At 37.4% G+C, this 9,739-nt stretch overlaps 1 non-coding gene across 1 annotated transcript; it reads right to left on the reverse strand.

Moving 5' to 3' along the window:
• Positions 1 to 2,804: 2,804 nt before the first annotated feature.
• Positions 2,805 to 2,912, reverse strand: LOC122293129. Its single transcript, XR_006237182.1, has one exon. It is a non-coding gene; the product is annotated as a small nucleolar RNA R71 (small nucleolar RNA).
• Between the last annotated feature and the right edge of the window lie 6,827 nt (positions 2,913 to 9,739).

Raw genomic sequence — 9,739 nt, forward strand, 5'->3', positions numbered from 1 at the left:
GCTAGTTCGTCTGATGGTACTTCCAGTACTGACCGTCTGTTTTGACAGGGCACCAACTTTCCTTTTCTCTCTCTCCTTCCTGTACACCCAAATTATTGTGCACCAATCTGAGGTTGCGACCTGATCGTCCTTTCCTCGCTCTTTCTCTCCTACTAGGATTACCTTTCTTGTCAGCCCGCCTGTTTCTCTGCTCGACCTGAGTATTTTCTTTACAAGGGTCCACCAAAGCTTGCAGAGTATCTTCTGCATTGACAAACTCATATACCTTGTCTATGAACTCCCTGAGGGTGGAAGGAGTCCTCTGGCTCAACTCCTCCATGAAAGGACTGTGTGGCCATACCCTTCCTAAGAGGGCGGCCAAAGTGATCTTCTCATCTTGGTCATTTGTCGTTAAGCGCTCCTTGTTCAAACAAGCCAAGTAGGCTTTTAAATTCTCATCTTCCCTTTGCTTAACCATTAACAGGTAGGCGGCTGGGCACTGACATCTTCGGCTAAGCATGAACTGAGTCAAGAACTGCTTTGCCAGTTCCTCAAAACTATCTATCGACCTTGGTCTAAGGGTCCCAAACCATCCTCGAGCGGTCCCTTTCAGAGTCAAAGGGAAAGCTCAGCATGCAATCTCTCCTTGGAAATCGTGAAGCGTGATGTGAGCTTTAAAATTTTCCAAATGATCTATCGGGTCCTTGGACCCATCGTACATATCGATCTCGGGAGCTTTAAACTTTGGCGAGAGTGGTACAACCATAATACGAGCACTGTACGACAGGTCTATTTCGTGGAGCAGACTTTACACCGAGGAAGAACTACCGATCTTCTTTGCCATCTGATGAGTGTGCAAAAGTGCACTCTAAATACCCTATTATTGGACTAAAATGCTAAAATGTGAATAGAAATCATAAGAATTAATGTGTATTCTTTAATTGAATTTCTATTTACCTTGGGATACTCCTAAGCATTTTTTTTTATGTTTAATTTCAGAGTTTATAAAACACCAAGTCAAGCCCGGTCAAATTCAAAGGAGGAAATTTATGGGGTTTGAGAGCAATTTGAAAGAAAAGAAAAAGAAAAAAATCACAAAATGAAACCACAAGAAGTCCAAGTCCGAAATTCGCTAGGAGACAGTCTGGACATACTTTAGTCTTTTGACTGTATCGTTTTACTCACATATCGGATTGATGTAATTCTTGATGCATTGGAAAGCTATCTTAAAGGGCTATAACTTTTCCTCTAATAAGGATTTCCAAATTTGAACTTTTGAAGGTCGTATGTGGCTGCTAAGATAAGTCCTAAAATTTAGGAGATTTTTTTATGCGGAAATTAAGAGGACATTAGGGTTTCTTTCCTACCCTATATAAGCATATCATTAGCACGAAATGGAGGGGAGGAGGCACAAGAGGCAAATCTAAAGAAAGGAGAAAATCACTTCCATGGCCATCGTTCGCTTCAGTTTTCTCTGGAGATTTTTGTTGTCCAGTATATTTAAGGGTAACTAAATTCTCAAGTAGGGTTAGGGATGAATTTGCACATTAGATGGTATTTCTAATTTATTTTTAATTCATGTATTTGATTTTTAATTGCTAAAACTCTTTTGTTTTATCATTCTCAATTCATCGTTGATATTTTCTTCTCCGTCATGCTTTTTCTATTGAATGGATTACTTCTTTGATTATGTTTGGATCAATTATTTATCTATATTGATTTAGTTTTTTGCTACAATATCGCTCACTGAGTATATTGTCGTCTTTGGATTTTCTCAATAGCGGTAATAATTTACATATTTTAAAAGTGGTGAATGATTTTTCAAAGGGTTAAATTTGATTTAATTTTGGTTTATAAATCTATACCTTCCGATTGGAAATTTCGTAAATTGAGTTCCTAATTGAGTTATCCAATGAATTAAGAATAATTAAAATATCGGATTTGTGCAAGGGATTCCCGACGCTCTACTGTTTGTCAAATTTGAGTACTTTTTCCGTTAATCACATTGCTTCACTTAAATTTAAATTTAAAATTAATCTTTGTTCTTCATTACTTATTTAATATTTTTCTTTAGTTTCTTTGTTCCTCTTGCTTTTCTTTTAATTTGTCTCCTTATGAAATCGACACCCCAAAGTTGTGCTACAACTACCGTATTATTCTTTGGGTGTAACCAAATTTTGGCGCCATTGCCGGGGAGATGGTAGAAGAATTGTGAGATAGTTTTTCTTTTCAACAGTTTGTAAAGGCGGTAACTTTGTTCCCTATTTTAGCTTGCTACATTTTTTTTTCTTTTTCTTTTTGTAGTTTTTTTTAGTGTTGTGTTTTTCTCTACCTTGCATGCACAGGTATAGAGATGCCTTGGGTCGGTTTGCTTGTAGACCTGTGTTAATGTCAGAGTTTAATTTTTCTGATCATTTGTTTGATAATTCTTCTAATTCTGATAAAATGAGTGAACACGAAGATCAACCCACTAGGAGCCTTCAAGATTACCTCCACCCTACACGCACAACCACACCATCATGCATTATGTTTCCAGCTAATATTCGCCAATTGGATTTTAAAACAGGGATAATACAGTTACTCCCTAATTTTCATGACTTGGAAAATGAAAATCCCTATGTGCACATTAGGGAGTTTGAGGAAGTAGTTGAGACTTTTCATAGTCAAAATGCAACTAATGACATTGTGAGACTTAAGTTCTTTCCTTTCTTTTTGACGGATAGAGCTAAGAGTTGGCTATACTCTTTGAGACCATGATCTATTGGGTCATGGAATGAGATGACTGGGGTCTTCTTTAATAAATACTTTCCCTAACATAAGACTAATGCTTTAAAAAGGCAAATCTCTACCTTTGTACAAAAGGACAATGAGACTTTGTATCAGTCTTGGGAGAGATTTAAGGAGCTATTGAGTATGTGTCCTCACCATAGGTATGAGAATTGGCGCTTAGTGAGCTATTTTTATGAGGGACTTACACCTAGAGAGCGTCAATTTGTCGAGATGATGTGTAATGGTGAGTTTTTATAGAAAGATCTTGATGAGGCCATCGAATGCCTCAATGAGCTTGCTGAAAAAGTTCACACTTGGACTGGACCTAGTGCTACTGAGAGCACAAATAGGTCATGACCTGCAGGAAACCTAAATGGTGGTAGAATTTGTCATCTCAGGGAAGAAGATAACCTAAAGGCTAAGGTTGAGATGCTCACTAGAGAGCTAGAGGCGTTGAAGACTAAGGACTTAAAGCCAACACACGTGGCTAATCATGCAGAGTCTTTTGGACCATGTTTTGTGTGTGGGGGGGTAGATCACCTTGCCCAAGAGTGTCCCACATTTGCTGAGATGAGAGGAATGTATGAGGAATAATGTAATGTCTTAGGTATGTACAAGAAGCCTTTTACACATTTCTCTAATACCTATAATTTGGGGTGGCGTAATCACCCCAATTTTAGCTGGAAGTCTGAAAACCAGGCGCCTGCATAATCCCCTAGATCATATCCTGCACCTTCATCTTCTAGGAGCCCCTTAGAAGATACTTTACATGCTTTTATTGAGGCACAAGGTAAGACTAACCAAAAGTTTGAATCTTTGATTACGCAGGTTGTTGAAGAAAATAAGGAGATAAAAAGCAAATTGATGAGCTCCTTCAGTATGAATGAGCGAGGTAAGTTTCTTTCTCAAGCTAGATCCGTACCCCATGGTCAACACATGGCACAAGAGAATTTGAAGGATGCAAATGCCATTGTGACACGAAGTGGTAAGTCATTACACATCCCAACAACGAACAAATCAGAGGATGTGGAAGAGGATCAAAGCAATAGTGGTGCCAAGCTGCCCAAAGAAGCCGAGGTAATAAAGAGCCCAGTTAAAGTACCATTTCCTCAAGCTTTAAAACTGAATAAGTGAACTTTGGATCCTAACAATGAAATCTTAGAGAATCTCAAGCAGGTAAAAATTAACCTCTCTCTTTTGCATGTTATTAAACAAGTTCCTACTTACGCAAAAGTTCTTAAAGATTTGTGTACAGTCAAGAGGAAGCACCATGTTAAGAAGACAGCATTTCTGATAGAGCAAGTTAGTGCTCTAATTGAGCAGTGGATTCCTCCCAAGTACAAGGATCCTGGTTGCCCAACCATTGTATGCAGTATTGGAAATCATGAGTTTGGGCAAGCTTTGCTAGATTTAGGAGCTAGCGTGAATCTAATGCCATATTCTATTTATTTGCAGTTGGGGTCGGGAGAAATCAAACCAACCACTGTGGTATTAAAATTGGCTGACCGTTCAGTCAAAGTACCCTAGGGTGTGGTAGAGGATGTTCTAATTCAAATTAATAAATTTTATTATCCTGTTGATTTCCTAATCCTTGACACTAGCTCTGTTATTGATACTACTTCTAAAATTCCTGTGATTTTAGGTAGGCCTTTCCTTGCCACTGCTAATGCTCTTATTAATTGCAGGAATGGGCTCATGAAGCTTTCTTTTGGAAACATGACTCTCGAGGTGAATATCTTCCATATTACAAGACAGCCAGAAGATGATGACGAGAGCCACCAGACATACATGATTGACTCACTCATAGAAATGGGAGTTTCTATAGCTCATGATTTTGACCCTCTTGAGTATTTTTCTTGTTAATTCTGAGTTTGATTCTATCAGTAATCCACTGATGTAGTTGATATTTGTGCTATCTTTGATAGACCTCAGGATTATGGCACTCGGGCCTGGCAACCGAAGTTTGAGGAGTTGCCTAAGAAAGAGGAAAAGCAAATTCCTTCAAGTGTGGAAGCACCCAAAGTTGAACTGAAACCTCTGCCTAAGGGTTTAAAGCATGTTTTCCTTGGTCCAGGTGATACTTTTCCTATTATTATCTCATTTGAATTGTCTGAGTCTCAAGGTGAGAAATTAATTCGGATCCTAAGTGAGCATAAGTCAGCCTTAGGTTGGAGCATTGCTGATATAAAAGGTGTTAGTCCCCTGGTCTGTTCTCAAAAAATTAATTTGGAGGAATGAACTAGCCCTCGTAAAGACCCCCAGCGTAGGCTTAATCCTACTATGAAAGAAGTGGTGAAAAATGAAGTGTTGAAACTATTAGATGCAGGAATCATATATCCTATTGCTGATAGTAAATGGATAAGTCCTACACAGGTTGTTCCTAAGAAGTCAGGTGTTACTGTGGTAAAGAATGACCTGGGAGAGCTAGTCCCTACAAAACTTGTGACTGGGTGGCGGATGTGCATTGATTATAAAAAATTGAATGCTGCCACCTGGAAAGACCATTTTCCTCTCCCTTTTATTGATCAAATTCTTGAGCATGTGGTTGGTCATCCTTTCTATTATTTCTTGGATGGTTATTCTGGTTATTATCAAATTGAAATTGCATTAGAAGATCAGGATAAAACCACTTTCACTTGTCCTTTCGGTACTTATGCTTTTTGTAAAATGCCATTTGGATTGTGTAATGCATTTTTAGTGACGTGGTTAAAAATTGCATGGAAGTTTTTATGGATGACTTGACTGTTTTTAGATCTACTTTTGATGCATGCTTATTGAATTTAGAGAGGGTGTTGACTTGTTGTGAGGAGAAGGAATTGGTTTTGAATTGGAAAAAATTCCACTTTATGGTACCTTCAGGTATTGTGTTAGGGCATATTATTTCTTCTAGAGGGATAGAGGTAGATCAATCTAAGATTGAATTAATATCTAAGTTGCCTACACCTAGGACAGTAAAGGACGTGAGATCCTTTCTTGGTCATGCGGGCTTTTATAGGAGGTTCATACAAAATTTTTCCACCATATCTAGACCACTATGTGACCTCCTAGCTAAAGATGCCCCATTTGAGTGGACACAAGATTGTCAAGAGGCCTTTAAAACGCTAATTGGCAAGCTTACCTCAGCACCCATAATGCAGCCACTTGATTGGACTTTACCTTTTGAGATTATATGTGATGCAAGTGATTTTGCTATAGGTGCTGTACTTGGACAGCGAAGGGAGGGAAAGCCTTTTGTCATTTACTATGCTAGTAGAACTCTAAATAGTGCTCGGATGAATTACTTCACCACTGAAAAAGAATTGATAGTTGTAGTGTTTGCTTTGGATAAGTTTCGTGCTTACGTGATTGGTTCTCCTGTTATTATTTTTACAGATCATGCAGCCCTTAAGTACCTTCTTACAAAGAAGGATGCTACGGCACGATTAATACGATGTATTTTACTTTTGCAGGAATTTGACATCACCATCAAAGACAAGAAATGAGTGGAGAATGTAGTGGCTGACCATCTCTCGAGGCTCACATTTGAGGACACCTCTGACCATCTGCCAATTAGGGATGATTTTCCCGATGAGCATTTACTATCTATTACTTCTCTACCATGGTTTACTCATATTGTGAATTATTTGGCTACAGGTGAGATACCAGTGGATTGGAGCGCTCAGGACAAGAGGAAGTTCATAACTGAGGTACATAATTTCTATTGGAATGATCCTTTTCTTTTCAAATACTGGCCTGACCAAATTCTAAGGCGTTGCATCCCTGATGAAGAGATTGCTAGCGTCTTGGAATTTTGTCACTCTCAAGCTTGTGGGGGCCACTTTTCAATGAAGAAAACCGCTGCAAAAATTCTGCAGTGTAGATTTTATTGGCCCACCATATTTAAAAATGCAAACATCTATTGTCGCTCATGTGAAAAGTGTCAAAAGTTAGGAGTTATATCCCGTCGTAATATGATGCCATTAAACCCAATTTTAGTGATTGAAATTTTTGATTGTTGGGGCATTGATTTTATGGGACCTTTTCCTCCTTCTTTTGGATATCAATATATTATTGTGGCAGTAGATTATGTGTCAAAATGGGTAGAGGCAGCAGCTTGCAGGAGCAATGATAATAGGACGGTAATTAAATTTCTCAAAGAGAATGTGTTATCTCGATTTGGTACACCACGTGCTATCATTAGTGATTGGGGTACACATTTTTGCAACCGTTCTTTTGAGGCTTTGATGAAAAAATATGGGGTGGTACATAAGATCTCTACTACCTACCACCCCCAGACAAGTGGATAGGTAGAACTTGCAAACAGAGAAATTAAGCAAATTTTAGAAAAAACGGTCAATCCAGATCACAAAGATTGGTCTTTAAGACTAGTTGATGCACTTTGGGCCTATCGTACAGCTTTTAAAACTCCCTTAGGTATGTCAACTTATAGGCTTGTTTTTGGGAAGCCTTGCCACTTACCTATGGAGCTCGAGCATAGAGCTTATTGGGCCATCAAGCATTTCAATTTTGATATGGGAGAAGCAGGTAAGCCTAGAAAATTTCAGTTGACCGAGTTAGAGGAGTTGAGAAATGATGCTTATGAAAACTCTAGAATCTATAAGGCTACAATGAAAGCGTTTCATGATAAAAATATTTTGAGAAAAACGTTTAAACTTAATGATCGAGTGTTTTTATATGATTCTAGACTCCATAAGCACCCAGGAAAACTTCGGTTTAGGTGGACTGGCCCCTTTTTAGTAAGGAATGTTTTTATAAATGGGGCGGTAGAAATAGAAGATCCTAAGGATGGTCGGATCTTTAAAGTAAATGGTCAACGCCTTAAAGTATTAATTGATAGGTAAGTTCCGGAAGTGGAAGACATTTCACTTGTGGATCCAGTCTATCAACCTTGACCACACCACCCAGGTATGTTTTTCTTTATTTATTTTGTTTTGCTTTGTTTTATTTTTGTTTTCTCTTATTTTCTTTCTTTTCCTTTTTGTTTGCTTTTTTTTTTCTTTGTTTTTTATTGCAGGATAATTTCATTTCGTCATTTTAGGTTACCATCTTTCGTGCCTAGCGAGCTACCTTCGTCACTCATCAAGTGTATTCTACCATTTTCAGTTACTCTCCATTCAATTTTGATTTTTAAACATAGAGGACAATGTTTCATTTAAGTTGGGGGGTGGTGGTGCAAATTCAGTATTTAAAATGCTTGTTGGAACTCTGTGGCATATTTTCATGTGTCAATTTTTTTTAATTTGCATCACACATGCATCATTTTCACATGTGTACTCATTCTCATTCATAGCCATCTTCATGAATTCACCAAACCCACCATAATCATTTTTGCTGAAGCATTCACAGAACCCTTAATGCACTTATCCAAGTTTTGTGGTAAGATGGTGGTTTGACACATGTAGTTAGAGAACTCTTTTGCTTAAGTATTCATGTGAGTTGGAGAGAATTAAGAGGATACAAATGCAGTAAATTGTGATAAGCGTTCATTGATCTGTTGAATTGGGCACTTCTTTTGAGAATATTATTATATGGTTTGTGGTACAATGATGGATATACTTGGGATATGACGAATGTCAACTTAGAATTAACGTTTGAGTCTTTCAAGCTATCCATTTCCATCATAGACCCCTAGTAGCCAACTTTGAGCCAATAAACACATATAACCTTTTTTTTTTCATATACACATATCATCCATGCCTCTCCACATTGGAGTATAACCTATACACAGATTTTTTTACCCTTTTTACTTCCAAGTGTATACTAGGTGTGGAATTTGTATTTTATTTCTTTAATTTTATCATTTTCAAATTAAAAAAAAAAAAGAAGAAGAAGACGACAGAAAAAAGAGAAGAGTACAAGTTGCAAAATGTTCAATTGAGTGAGCTCAAAAAAAAAATGGTAGAGATGGAAAGAATCCAAAAGTGGCATGTGTTTGTCCATCAAATTGTTGAAAAAAAAGGAGGAAGAAGAAGGAAAAGCATTATTATTTGATGATATGAAAAGTTGGAGAGTACATCAAGTGAGAAGTGTGGTCTATTGAGATATTTAATAAAATTTCCTTTGTATGTACTTGGAAGTTTTTTAATCCCTTTCATCCTTTTTTTTCATATAGCCCCGAAACCAAGTCACATTACAACCTTTTGTGTTGACCGTTCTGATCCTAAGTAAGCTGTTGGAAAGACTAGTGGAAATCTCATTTGTTAGTGTTCCTATCATAAGATCAATGTTTGCTTGTTGCTTATACATAATTGTCTAATTTTTCATGAGAGTGTGTATACACCCATTGTCAACTCTATAGAGAGAGCCCTTACACGAAACACTATTATACCCGTAAGTTATGGAGTTGAACCTTTTGCTTGAGACGTTCTTGATGTTGTATGTGTCAAGGTTAGTAGTAAGATGATTATGGCTTGGAGAACACACACACACTCTGTGGATTGCTATAGGTGGATTGATCTTGATGGGTTATTGGATTCCTTAGATTGTTTTGATATGTGAATTTGGAAAGTGTGACTTGATGGCCTTTATGTGTGATTTTCTTTGATCCCTTTTGTCGTTTTGACATAAAAATTGCTAGGGACTAGCAATGAGTAAGTTGGGGGGTGTGATGAGTGTGCGAAAGTGCACTCTAAATACCCTATTATTGGACTAAAATGATAAAATATGGATAGAAATCATAGGAATTAATGTGTATTCTTTAATTGAATTTCTATTTACGTTGGGATATCTTAAGCAGTTTTTTTTATGTTTAATTTCAGAGTTTATAAAAGAGCAAGTCAAGTCCAGTCAAATTCAAAAGAGGACATTCATGGGGTTTGAAAGCAATTTGGAAGAAAGGAAAAAGAAAAAAATCACAAAATGAAACCACAAGAAGTCCAAGTCTGAAATTCGCTAAGAGACAGTCTGGACATACTTTAGTCTTTTGACTGTATTCTTTTACTCACATATCGTATTGATGCGATTATTAATGCATTGGAAAGCTATCTTAAAG

Source organism: Carya illinoinensis, chromosome 13 (genome assembly GCF_018687715.1).
Source record: "Carya illinoinensis cultivar Pawnee chromosome 13, C.illinoinensisPawnee_v1, whole genome shotgun sequence".
Lineage (NCBI taxonomy): Eukaryota > Viridiplantae > Streptophyta > Magnoliopsida > Fagales > Juglandaceae > Carya > Carya illinoinensis.